The sequence below is a fragment of the Oryctolagus cuniculus genome, chromosome 5 (assembly GCF_051225735.1).
Source record: "Oryctolagus cuniculus isolate XC-2025 breed Fujian yellow rabbit chromosome 5, ASM5122573v1, whole genome shotgun sequence".
NCBI classification, from domain to species: Eukaryota; Metazoa; Chordata; class Mammalia; order Lagomorpha; family Leporidae; genus Oryctolagus; species Oryctolagus cuniculus.
In genome coordinates this window covers 82,816,617-82,830,573 of record NC_142871.1, presented here as the reverse complement: position 1 = coordinate 82,830,573, position 13,957 = coordinate 82,816,617, and the positions used below count along the sequence as shown (strand labels likewise).

The window sequence follows — 13,957 nt, the reverse complement described above, 5'->3', positions numbered from 1 at the left end:
CATATGGGATGCCGGCACTGTAGGCAGCAGCTTTACCTGCTACACCACAGTGCCAGCCCCACTACTATTTTTTTTTATTTTTTTTTAATAATTTTAGATGTTCAGGAGCCATTTTTTTATTAGACGGGCAGAGTTAGTGAGAGAGAGAGAGAGAGAGAGAGAGAGAGAGAGAAAGGTCTTCCTTCCTTTGGTTCACCCCCTAAATGGCTGCCACGGCCGGAGCTACGTTGATCCGAAGCCAGGAGCCAGGTACTTCTTTCTGGTCTCCGACAAGGGTACAGGCGCCCAAGCACTTGGGCCATCCTCCACTGCCTTCCCGGGCCACAGCAGAGAGCTGGACTAGAAGACGAGCAACCAGGACTAGAACCTGATGCCCTTATGGGATGCTGGCGCTGCAGGCGTAGGATTAATCCAAGTGAGCCACAGCGCTGCCCCCCCCAACACACACACACTATTATTAGCCTCATCTTACAGACTAGAACTTGAAGGCCAATGGGAGATAGTAGCTAACTGACCATCCAGGGTCAAGGATCACATCCTGTGGATGCACTGTTTAAATAGACCCCCTGTCCCCTTGTTTTTGCCCACTCCTGCCCTACCAGCCTTGGAAGAGCCCTGAGAAGGCAGGGCCACGGAGCCTTCTGCAAACAGTGGTGTGGAAAGTCATTGCAGAACTGGCGCTTCTAGCCTGCGGTGTGTCCTCTTGCAAGAGATGGCCAGGGTCAACATAAAATCATATCTGATCTGGACATGCTTGCTGATAATTGCAGCTTTTAAAGAGATCGGAGTGGGTCAAATGGGTTAAGGCAAATGGGCCATGGGAAGGAGGAGCAGCATGTTCATAGTATCTGGAATTTTTTTTTATTTGAAAGGCAAAGTTAGAAAAGTGGAAAGAGATCTTCCACCCCCTGGTTCACTCCCCAAATGGCCACAACAGGAGCCTGGAACTCTATCTGGGTCTCCCACATGGGTGGCAGGGGCCCAAACACCTGGGCCATTCTCTGCTGCCTTCCCAGGCACAATAGCAGGGAGCTGGATTGGAAGTGAAGCAGCTGGGACTCGAACTGGTGCCCATATGGGCTGCCGGCATCGCAGGTGGCGGCTTAATCTGCTGCAGCACAACTGGCCCCATAGTATGTGGCATTTCTGTCAGATGAGTATTACAAGAAATAAATCAGTGGCAGAGAGGATGAAAAACAGGAGCCTGGAATGAAAATGGGGTCCAGTAGAGCTGGAATGAGCCATGTCTGGAAGACAGCAGGGCTGACATTGATTTGCAGAAGCAGCTGTGGGTAGCTGGGGGCGGGGGTGAGTGGTCTCCCTGCAGTGTGTGGACCTGTGACTTGCAGGTGTCCTTCAGCCCCAGGGAAAGGCCTCTGTCCTCTACCAACATGAGGTAGGAAGTCACAGTTGGTGTCTACACCTAAGTAGATACTCACTTTAACCCCAGACTTCCATTGGCCATATCTGGGACTGTGATTGCAGGATTACATTCAGGCCCTTACTTGCTGTGCCAGAGCAGCTGTGGGTTATTCTGTGCTGGAACTGGAAACTGAGGGCTTAGGTGTCTCAGTTCAGCGGTGTTCCCTGTGGGCAGACTACTGGTTGCCTCAGCTGGAGGCACTGGCAGCTGGTGCCTCTCCACCACCTGGGCATGGGCCACTCCTGCAGGCATCACACCCATGCCAGGTGCTTCCTGCTGCACTCTCCTTCCTGAAGCAATGGGTGAAGGGCATTATATGTGTAGGAATAAGTATGAGATATATGAAGTTACAGGGAGAAGCACGTAGAACCACGTAGCCCCTGGAACCCAACAATCCTTTAGTCAGCGGCGAGGGAGCCTTGGTACAATGGCGTTTGCAAGTATTAAAGGGTCCAAGTGGAGGACTGGCTGTTGGCCTTGCTGGTGTGGATGCATGTGAGTGACTTTAGAAAGGAAGCCCAGCCTGTGATTTTAAGGGACTCAGACAAGTGATTGATAGTTACTGAGCATCCACTAGGCGTCCAGCATTTGCACTTTGTGGTATCAGATTGCAAAAAACTACATGACTTAAAGCAACAGAAATTATTCTCTCACCAATTCTGGAGGCCAGGAGTCTGAAGTCAAGGGGTCAGCAGGGGTCACTCTCTCTGGAGGCTCGAGAGGAGAGGCCTTCCTTGCCTCGTCCACCCTCGGTGGCTCTCAGTATTCCTTGGCTTGTGGTCACATCACTCCAGACTCTGCCTCTGTGGTCAGATTGCTGCTACCTCTTCTGTCTCAGGCCTGTCTTTGCACCTGTTTTACAAGGACGCGTGTGATTGCATTTAGGGCCCACCAAGGTAGTCCTGGAAAAGGTTCCCATCTCAAGATTCTTAGTCATACCTCTGTGTCATAGAAGTTGATACTCACAGGTTCCGGGGACCTGAACATGGACATGTCTTTGCAGGGGTTGAGGGTGGGGGTGGTGGTCTACTGTTAAGCTCCTGACAGTATTCACTGATCTGGACACACAGAAAAATAACAGAAGGTACGTGCTCTCGAGGAGTCTGTAGCCAGTGGGATATGCATATATACGTTTACTTATTCGATGAGTCTATTTGGTTGCACATACCTTGTGCCAGGCTGTGTGCTTACACGGATCTTACAGAGAGGAGTGGAACACAGCGCCTGTGCAGCAGAATCTCAGAGTCTGGAGGAAAGACCTTGTAAACAAGGGTCACTCTTAAGAATTTCAGGTTTCATATGGTCCAGTGTTTGCATTCAAATAAGCAGAAGCCAAAGACCAAAGTGCTTTAAAAATCACGACCATTCATATGCTGTTGTCAAAAGTTAAAGAAAGGTGGACATGCAGCCTAGAAGATGAGGCTCATTTCCCACACGGAGGACCTGCATTTCAGTCTTAGCCCTGGCTCCTGACTCCAGCTTCCTGCTACTGCGGACCCTGACAGGCATCGGGGGATAGCTCAAGTAGCCGGGCTCCTGCCACCCAAGTGAGAGCCTGCACCCAGCTTCCAGCTCCTGGTTTTGGCTTGCATTTGGAGAGAGAACCATTAGATGGGAGTGTGCTCACACTCTCTTGCCCTCTCTGTCTCTGCACTTCAGATTAAAAAAAAAAAAAAAAAGTTAAAATCCAATCTAAACAGCCTAGTAGCAAGTTTCAGGTCCTAATTTCTCTCACATTCCACCATGTTCTGGATATAGTGGTTACTATGGCCAGAAACTCTGGCTCCACACCCCACTCTGCATGCAGTTCTCCCTCTCCCCCAACCTCTCTCAGCTTTTTATTATGGAGACTGGCCAGGCCTCTGTGGATAACTCAGCCTTCCTCTTGGTGCAGCCCGTCTCTCCCACCTGTCCTTCAATTCTGCATCCCAATGCCCACAAACATCTCTGGCTAGGACAGTCTCCTCACAAGCAGAGGCTGTGGGGAAAAGCCTTTTAAATCAGAAGGTAGGGAGAGAGGCCCACAGTACTGAGTGAATACCAATAGTGTGATATTAAATATCAAGTGATATCAATAAGATAGATCTGGGTATAGTCCAGATCTAGAAGTACTACAATGGGATTGAAAAACGCACTATTTTTTAGTGGCCTCATTCAATTTTACAATGATCTAATGGATAAAAATCTTTGTTCTTCCTATTTTACACACGAGGAAGTGGGCTGAGTCTTTGAGGGATTTGCCCCAATAGACAGCAGAGCTGGGATCTGAATTCGGGGGCGGGGGGCATCTGGGGTAGAGGAGCATTGCGGAAGTCTTCTGAGAGGAGGGTACCTTCGAATCAAGTAGGAGAGAGAAGGGGCAGTTTGGAGAAGTGTCTACAGAAATTCAAAGCAAAAAATGCCAGGGTGGGGCTTGCACGGTGCTCTAAATACCCTCCTGGCAAGCAGGGTGCAGGTGGGCTAAGGGCCAGTGAGAAGATTTGGTTGGAGACAGACTAGGACCAAGCTTGTGTGGATCTGTGTATCTCTGGACTGTCTTCCGGGGGAATGTGGGCTACATGCGGGGTCACAAGCAGAGGAGAAACTTTATCATATTTGTGTTGTAAAACGAGCAGCAGTGATCACATAAATTGAGGCGGAGGAGGGAGTGGGCAGAACTCGAGGCCAGGAAACCAACACACAGAAGAACAGTTCTAAATGCAAATTCGGTTCTCCTGTTAGCAGAATTGAACCCAAGCTCCATAAAACACTGACAGGAGACACAGAGCAAGAGAGGCCTACAGACAAAGGCAAAATCATTGGCACCGAAGGCCTAGCCTCCTGCAACAAACCACCCCCTAGCAGGTTGACACTGTGGTAATGGCCCCTACTACAGGGCAGCTCCGCTTTCCATGGTCCCTCTTTGCTATCTTGAAACAAACTGAAGAAGGAGAGTTTTTTTTTTTGTTTTTGTTTGTTTGTTTGTTTGTTTTTGTTTTTGTTTTTGTTTTTGTTTTTGACAGGCAGAGTGGACAGTGAGAGAGAGACAGATAGAAAGGTCTTCCTTTGCCGTTGGTTCACCCTCCAATGGCCGCCACGGCAGGCGCACCGCACTCATCCGATGGCAGGAGCCAGGTACTTATCCTGGTCTCCCATGGGGTGCAGGGCCCAAGCACTTGGGCCATCCTCCACTGCACTCCCTGGCCACAGCAGAGAGCTGGCCTGGAAGAGGGGCAACCGGGACAGAATCCGGCGCCCCAGGAGAGTTGTTTTTCATTATTCCCTTTCTTCTACCACCAACTCATCAAAATGGGAACTTTTCTCTCATTGGCCAATTGATTTTTTTTTTTAAGATTTGTTTGTTTATCTGAAAAGCAGAGTGACAGAGAGAAGGAAAGACAGAAATCTTCCATCTGTTGGTTCACTCCCCACATGGCTCCAACAGCTGGGGCCAGGCTGAAGCCAGGAGCCAAGAACTCCACTTGGGTGTCTCATGTAGGTGGTAGGGGCCCAAGTACTCGGGCCATCATTGCTGCTTTTCCAGACACATCAGGAGGGAGCTGGATTATAAACAGAGCGGCCAGGACTAGAACCAGCTCTGACGTGCAATGCTGGTGGCATAAGCAGCGGTTTAATCCACTGTGCCCTGGCTCATTGATTTCTAAGACTGAAACAGAGAAGAGAGAATTTAACCACCGTGGGCTTACTGACTCTGTCTTTCCTGGGAGCCGAGTTTAATAAATCCCAACGGCTTTCTGGCCAGGTTATGTTTGCTTATATGATGCTACCTTTTATTGGAGCTACATTTTGAGCCAAAGTACACACACTCCCTGAATCACGAACACTAGTCTGGCTTTGGCTTCTATTTTTCTCTAGGCAGATTCCCATACACAAGCTGAATCCTGCTTCACCTCTTGTCCCAGTTTCTAAGCTTTCAGTCAGCACAAACAGAATCTCAAGAAATAGCATCAGCCTCCAGTGAGAGATCACTGGGAGAGTTCAAGTAAGAAATGATTTCACAGCCCGAATCAAGGCAGGCAGAAAAGACAAGACGGGTCAAGGAACAGGTGAGCACGGACCACATGACCATGCTCAAGTTTGCCGGGCACTTGCTGTGTGCCAGGCACTGCACAGTCTGTGCATGATCTTAATTGACCTTTGCAGCAACCCAGTGAAGTAGAAGCCATTGTTCTATTTTACAAATGAGGAAACTCCTTCCACGTCATTAAGAAACTTGCCCGAAGTAAATGACAGAGCTGGAATTTGAGCTCAGACAATCTGATCTCAAAGTTTGTATTGTTAACCTCTTATGCTCTCCTGACCTGAATGAGGACGATGTGATGATTTATTGAATGCAGGGCATGGGGGTAGCAGAAGAAGAGGGAGGGACGTCCCGGATGAGGAAAGTAGGGAGTAGGGTGAAGGCTGGAGCCTCTTCCCCAGAGTGGGGACCCAGGGCTGGGAAGGGGGATGGTGATGCGGCTGTGAACATGTTGAGGAGGGTATCCAAGGAAGATGTCTGCTGGGTGTTTAAATATAGAGCTTCCGAGAAAGTGATGGAGGCTGAGGAAGCAGACTCGCAGAAATCGTATCTAGGCAGCAGGAGGGGACTTAGCTGCAGGGAGGGGGAGAACCAAGCTCTTCTAGAAAAGAAAATGAGCAGAGAAAATAACCAAGGAGCCCTGGGACCTGCAACCCTGAAGGTAGCAGTGAAAGAAGAGTCTTTCTGAAAGGAGAAAGCACAGTCTGAGGGATGATAGGAGATTGAAGGAAGAGTGAGCCACCGAAACCGGAGGAGGAGGAAGTGTGATGAGAGGTGGGGGCAGTGCCTAATGCAACAGAGATCGTGCAAGGGTGAGGGCCAAAAGGTTCCATTGCTCTGTCATTGTAAAACCATCTGGTGGGCATGCAGATGTTGCAGCAGCCGCTGTGGAAAACAACCGGCAATCTCTCACAGAGTGAGACACTGTCCTGCCGTGTCAGCAAGTGGACCCTTTGGTATTTACCCAAATGAAAGGAAACGTAAGTCCACACAAACACCTGCGCCCTGATGACTATAGCAGCTTTGTTCATAGAAGCAACCACGATGTCCTTCAGGAGATGAATGTAAAAGTAAACTGTGGTTCAACTGTAAAATAGAATATAGGATCTTCAAAAAGTTCATGGAAAATGAGCTTCAATTTTTTTTTGCATCAACTAAATGAACTTACTTTTTTTAAAAAAAATAGAGATTTATTTATTTAAAAAGCAGAACCAGTGAGAGGGAGACACAGAGAGATCTTCCACCTGCTGATTCATTTCCCAAATGGCCACAGTAGCCAAAGGCTGGGCCAGATAGAAACCAGGAGCCTAGAACTCCATCCTGGTCTCCCACGTGGGTGACAGGGGCCCAGCACTTGGGGCTTCCTCTGCTGCTTTCCCACATGTGTTAGCAGGGAGCTGGATTACAAAGCGTTGTAGCTGTGACTCGGACCAGTGCTCATAGGGGATGCTAACATTGCAGGTGGTAACTCAACTCACTGCACCACAATGGTGGCTCCAGTGAACTTAATTTTCAATTCCACTTCCCCAAAGACTTCTTGAAGAAACCTTGTAGCATGAGTATTAAACAGAAATGGACTATCAAACCACCAGAAGACATGGGGGGAACCTTGAATGAGAACTGCTTAGTGAAAGCAGCCAGTCTGAAAGGCTACATACCGTGTGATTCCAGCTATGTTGCATTACGGAAAGTCCGAACCTCCTCTGTAGGGCCTTGCAGGGACCCATAGAAGATCAGTAGTTGCCAGAGGTTAGGAGCAAGAGAGGATCAATAGGTAGAGCCCAGGGAAATTTCAGGACGATGAAACTATTCTCTCTGATGGTCTAATGGCGAATTCCTGGTGTTACACATTTGTCAAAACCTGTGGAACTGTAGAACGTAGAAAGTGAATAGGCCTCAGTTAATAATAATGTGTCAATGTTGACTCATCAGTTATAAAAAATGTACCGCGCACTAATGGAAGATGTTACTAAGAGGGAAAACTGGGGGCTGGTGTTGTGGCACAGTGAGTTGAGCTGCCACCTGCATTGCTAGCACCACATATTGGGGGAGCAGTTCGAATCCCAGCTGCTTCACTTCTGATCCAGCTCCCTGCTAATGTACCTAGGAAAGCAGCAGAGGGTGGCCCAAGTACTTGGGTCCTACCACCCACATGAGAGACCCAGATGGAGCTCCAGGCTCCTGGTTTCAGCCAGCCCCATGTGTTACAGTCATTTAGGGAGTGTACCAGCAAAAGGATAATCTCTTTTTCTGTCTCTCACTGCTTCTCTGTCACTGTGTCTTTCAAATAAATAAACATTTTTTTTTTTAAAAAAGGAAAATCAGATGGAGAAGGATGAGGGGCCATACAAGAACTCTACTTTCTGCTCACTCTTTCTATAAACCTAAAAGTGCTCTAAAAATAGTCTGTGAATTAAAAAGAGGGAATAAAAAGAATTAAGGAAGGTAAAAAAGAGAGAAAGTCAAGTACATACAATCTTGACAGTGTGGCATAAACCCATGGTCATAAGTAAAATAACTCCATGTGCCCACATTCCAAGTAGAACAAAAAGATGACAAGTCACTGTCCTGCTTATCAACATGTGAGCTGCCCCTCACAAATGCAAAACAGGCATGGTTTCCTGGGCATGATGTGAACGCTTTCCCTGCCCGACTGCCACCTGATCTTCCAGCCCATCTCTGAGCTTTGCCCGTGTATGATAAGCTTCAGCTGCGGTGGTGTCTGGGTTCCTTTCTGCTACTTGTGACACACGCTGTCAGCCCACTGCCTCTGCTCCTGCACCTTCCTCTGGCTGCATCTTACCCCACTTCTCTCCCTAAGAGGACAATGCCATTCTCTGTGAAAGGCTGCCTTCTTTGTGGTCTCCTTTCACCCTAGCGTAGCAAGCAGGAGTGACCCCTGGCTTCAAGTCTCCATCTTTCTGGTGCCCAGCTCCTCAGTTAGCACTTGGTATCCCATAAAATAGCCAAAAACTAGTTTGAGTGGAAAAATTAGGAGCAGAAAGAAGCCGGATCAAAGCAGATGTAAACAGTGGATGGGAGTTGAGATGCAATGCTCTGGGAAGCAGGCTACTCTATTGAGGTTGGTTTTATTGTCATCGGGATTGCTTATCTGGATCGGCCTCTAGCATTTGTGGCTCTACCCAACAGAGGTTGAGGGGGGTTAGATTCCTGAGTGGTTGTGGCGCTGTCCAGGGCTGTGGTGCTGACAGACCAATGCCACTCAGTAGGGCGGCTTCAGGATCAGTAAGCCGTCTGGTCCTGGGAGCTGCAGTCCTTTAATTTGAGGAAGGAGGGGGAGAAGAGAATGACCACATGCCCTGTTATCTCATCTGTTTGGAAAGAGAAAAAAGATTAGCTGATGGAATGAGCACCTCTTTATTTTGAGATCTGGAGCTCCTAAAGATTAATTAAGGACTACGAAAAAGCAACTGGCTACTAATTTTTCTATCTACTTTATGGACATTAGATCAACTATGTTTCAGGTATAGCAACAGGCACTTGGGATACAAGATGGCTTGAAACAAAGTTCTTGCCCCCCTCTAGGAGTTCTGTAGGCCCAGGAAACCAACCTCGTAGCCATTGTGTTGCAAGGGAGCTTAGTCTGCTCAGAATGCCACCGCAACAGAATGCCACATGCTGGGCAGCCTGAACACCAGACATTGGTTTTCTCACCCTTCTAGAGGCTTAAAGTCCCAACAGGGCTCATTTTTGGGTGAGGGCCCTCTTCTGGGCTGGGTCATTTTGTCCTCACAAGGTCTTCCTTCTGAGCACGCCCAGAGAGGAAGGGCAAGAGCTGGCACTTCGGTGTCCCTGATTAAGAACACTAACCCTATGCCTATGACTTCATTTTATGTTAATTACTTCCTACTTTCAAATGTCTCACTGGGGGTTTGGGTTTAAACATGGATGGAGTCGGGGGTGGAATCCAGAGCATAGAAGGAGCTTACAGATCACTATAGGTACACAGATGTGGCAATGGTATCTTGTCTAGGGAACAGGGCTCCAGCAGGCTCCACACAGATGATGCTGGGCCAGGGTTTGAGTCATTTGCTAAGTGGTGGGGGTGCCCAGCCCCGGCATGGAGGCTCCAGTGGGTTGGCAGTGCTAGTCACTCCCTAAGTAGGGAGATCTCCAAGTCACAAACCTGTTGGTACATCTGTAGTCGGTGGTTATGCCCTACCTCCTCCCGCAGGGCTCTTACATCTGTGAGCAGCTTTTCTTGAGGGAAGGGATGTCCAAGGTCACCTGGAGAAAAGCCCAAATGTCACTTGACTTCCACTGCAGCAGCCTCTTTGTACCTCCTGCAAAGCTGATTATTTCAAAAGCTCAGTAACTGTCCGGTTCGGAAGAGTCACTCTGCCTGTTCCTTTGCCATGACGGGCTGAGTGGAGTGAGCCGGAGCTTCTGGAAGGGGCATCCCGGCCAGGCTGTGTCCTCCTTTCTCTGACAGTACTCCTGCACAGCAGGCTCCAGGAGTGGTCTGTGCTGCATGTCCTCGCGTGCTAAGTACAGGGGAGTAGATATTCTGAGAAATAGGAAGCGTTCTGGAAGCCTTGAGAAAATGAGCCACTCCTTGCTCTACGGTTCTGCTGCCCTCAGTTACATCTCTGCGGGCATGCCATCCCTTGAGCTCTGGTCGTGGCTGATCTGTGGCCAAGTGATAAGATTCTTTGAAGTAGGGAGTGGCCACACCATCATCTCAGTTTTAAGAGCTCTTGTCCTCGGGTGGTAATGTCGTATCCCAGTAGGGACAGCTTGTGGATAAACTAGTGTGACTGCTGTGCGTCTTGGGGGCAATTTGCTTCCCCGGTGGAATCCAGCTGCTCCAGCCTGTCTCCTGCCCTTTGTATAAGCCCGAGAATGGGCACAGCAGAACCTCAGCACAGTGCCTGTGTGAACTGTTACCCTCAGGGAAAGAGGGAGCTGAAGCTTTGGGCCAGGAAGGTGCTTGGGGGGAGGGGGTGTTAACAGATAGATGTTCCCTTCTCTGGGACTGACAATTCTATCCTTAAAAACAAAGAGGGAAATTGGGGCTATGGGCTCAAGGGCAAAACGAAAACCCTGTCCTTTCTATGATCTCTTCAGGTGGGAAGTTGGGTTTCTGTTGCTTCAACAAGTGGGCTGGAAGACGCACCGCGATGTTCAAGGCCGTGGATGGCACCTGTCACAGCTGCTGAAGGGGCTCTGCTTGTGTTCTCCCTTCCCCCTCCCCTGCAGAGACAGTTCAGGGGAGGGCTTGTGAGACAAACCGTGCGTTGCGAAGGCTGGGGACGGTCTCCTGTGCTGCCGCAGTCACTGCTGGGGAGGGTGGAGTGTCTGGGTGCACTGCTCCCGCACAGCCCGCGTTCCCCCAGCCGCCACCGAGAAGGCAGGTCCTTTCGGGTCTGGACCCTTCCTGCAGCCTCCCTCCCTTACCACACGCACATTCTTCTCCTGCCAAAAGACAGCCAACTTCTTCGCGTCTGTTATCCGAGCATCATCTGAATCCCTTCCTGCTGCTCTGTGACTCGCCCGCTGCCTCTTCCGTCAAGGCGGTGTTACAGGTCCTCTGCTGGTGGGAGAGAGCAGACCAACACAATCTGAAGACCCAAGACTTGCAGAAGCCCTGCCGAGCAGGCTAGCGAGCCACACAATGCTGTGAGCTGAATGGATGGCTTAATAAGCTTGTAGACGCAATTTGGCCCGGCTTGGCTCCGGCAGAAGGAGGGAGGCCGAAGGGAAAGAGGCAGCGAGCGTTGTTCCGTAAATCACTGCAGACCCACTGGGAGTGACAGCCCTAGGAAGCTGATGATCTCGCCAGGAGAGGATTGACCACAGTTATCCAGACACAGAGCACGATGTAGAGCAGGGAGGACAGCCCCTCGGATGTGAGTACAGCCTCTGCACGCAGGGTTCGGGGCAGTCGGTGCAAAGCTAGTTGTAACTGGTGGCACTCCCCAGCCACCAGTGCCCGGGTGCATGTGGCCATCTCTGGGTGGGTTGTACGTAATGCCTGACTTTGCTTTGAAGGTCTCTCCTAGGATATTTTGCCTGTCAGGAGACTGATTATAGTGGCTTTGGGATATTAGCATAAGGCAATTTTGTTGTACATCCCTCAGAAAACAGCATAAGCAAACCTCAGAGACGTTTTACTGTATAAAGAAAACTGACTGCATCGCAGAACAAGCAGCTGTGTGACCCCCTGGCCTTGGTGATGCAAGACAAAAGAACTGGCAGAGCAGGAAGCAATGGAAATGGGGCAGTGGGCTGGGAGGAAGAGGGGAAAATCTCTGGTTTCTGGGTATTCATTGTATACTTGTGTGCATGACTTTATTCCCTTTCTGGTTAAAGTATGGGCAGCATGTTTGCAGTTCGGGTTTTTACTGCAAAATCCTGTGAAAAGTGAGCACTGTGACAAAGAGGGACATGATTGATAGGCTTGGGGCTGAAGAAATTGCTCACCACCAGCCATGGGAAGTGACTGGAGTGATAGCTGATTTGCTTGCAAGAGGAGGCTCAGATTTAGTGAGCTGTGGGGCTGCTGCAACTGGCACACCCAACAGGTTGGCCGTGAAGTTCACCTCATTAATCATACAGTGGTCATGACTCCTCTATTCCCCTCTGCTCCCCTTTCCCTGGCCGGGGAGGGGTGGTGCTCCATCCCTTGCCCTCTTCCCTCGCCTCCCTCCACCTGGCCCCGTTTGTCAGTTCAGAGGCATCAGCTGAGAGACAGGGCATCTTCTCACCCCAAGGGATGGGAATCACTGTCACAGGTGGGAGGTAGGGAATTAGGGGGTGCAGTGATCACGGGGACAGTAGAGAGGTGGTGTCAACTGGGCTTGCTCCCCACCCACATGGCGGCACAGGAGGACACCGAAGGGAAGCAGGAAAGGAGACTCAGCTACCTTGAGCCCTTCCCATCCACCCTGTGTGCATGTGCAGCTGCAGGTAACACCTGAAGGTCCTAGCAGTGAAGCTCTTCCTGGGCTTCGCTTGAGATGTCCAAGCACCTAGGGAGGGTGTTAGCAGCAGGTGAGGAATTGGAAATCTGTGGGACTCTGTTTCTGATTTTTTTTTTTTTTTTTGAGAGGTAGAGTTACAGACAGGAAGAGGGAGAGACAGAGAGAAAGGTCTTCTGTCCGCAGGTTCACTCTCCAAGTGGCCGCAACGGCTGGAGCTGCGCCCGTTCAAAGCCAGGAGCTTCTTCCTGGCCTCCCATGTGGATGCAGGGGCCCAAGGACTTGGGCCATCTTCTACTGCTTTCCCAGGCCATAGCAGAGAGCTGGATTGGAAGAGGAGTAGCCGGGACTAGAACCAGTGCTTAAGTGGGATGCCGATGCCGCAGGCCAAGGATTAACCTACTGCGCCACAGCGCCAGATCCTTTGTTTCTGATCTTGCAGGCAGTATTCTGTGCCACTCTGGTGGGGTGGCTGGGGGCAGGGGGAGTATCCAGTATCTTGGAGGGTGTTCTGTGGGTGTGTTGGTCGTGGTGGGGTGGGAGGCAGGGAATATCCTAAAGAAACCATAACTGAACAGCAACAAAGCACAGTGACATTTCTGATTAACAACCTTTTTTTCTTCACTATAGTGCTTTTCTATCATTGCAAAAAAGAAGAAATAGTAGCATAGTCTGGACTTGCAAAGGTCATTTACCAAGGGTAATGACTCCAACAAGGCTATCTCGGGATCCTGAAGTCCTTTGGGCTTTAGTCATGGTATCTGAGGCTGAATCTGTCGCACGGGACAGGAGGGTGGGAGGGGCATCATCAATTTACCATCAGCTGCTCATGTGCTGCGGCAGATCTCTGTGCTGCTGTGGATTGAAATGACTAGAATTTTAGCCAGGATATAATACTTATGTGAACTGGGGACATTGCACTTGACATTCAAATGGCCCATTGCAAGAAAAATTCTGGACTGGAATGGGGCAGGCTGAGTGTACAAGGATGACAAATGGGTAAATGAAGGAGATCATTTAGGAAGCTGGGGCTAATACTCTGTATTTTACTACCATCTGGTCCTGGAGTGATATTGCAGGATTTGGGAAAACAGCAGAAGTGCAGTATAAATGGCTTGAATGGACCACAGATTACTTGAACAAAGAAAGACAATGTAGCCTATGTTTATAAGAACTCACCATTGCCAAACTCAGTGACAGTCTGGGAAACTGCCGTCTCTCAGACTATGGGACTCCCCAAAGGCATTTCTAGCTCTGCTTGTCTTAGTGTTTTGAGTCAGAACTTTATTCTTTCATTGGTTCATTAAGAAATAAGATCTCTTCTAACTGTGACCAACCAAGATACTCCCACTGTGGTACATCCAGATCTGTTGCATTTCTTTTTTGTTTGTTTGTTCGAAGATTTATTTACTTATTTGAAAAGCAGAGTTACAGAGAAAGAGAGATTGATCTTTTATCCACAGGTTCTTCCTCCAATGGTCTCAACAGCTAGAGCTGGGCTGATCCAAAGCCAGGAGCCAGAAGCTTTCTCAGGGTCTCCCACATGGGTGCAGGGGCCCAAGGACTTGGGCC

The 13,957-nt window shown here is 49.5% G+C and overlaps 1 protein-coding gene across 3 annotated transcripts in view; it reads left to right on the top strand.

The window, feature by feature from the left end:
• ANKRD6 (ankyrin repeat domain 6) overlaps positions 1–13,957 on the top strand; it is a 213,992-nt gene that overhangs the window by 118,584 nt on the left and 81,451 nt on the right. The gene's annotated exons all lie outside the window — the stretch shown is intronic.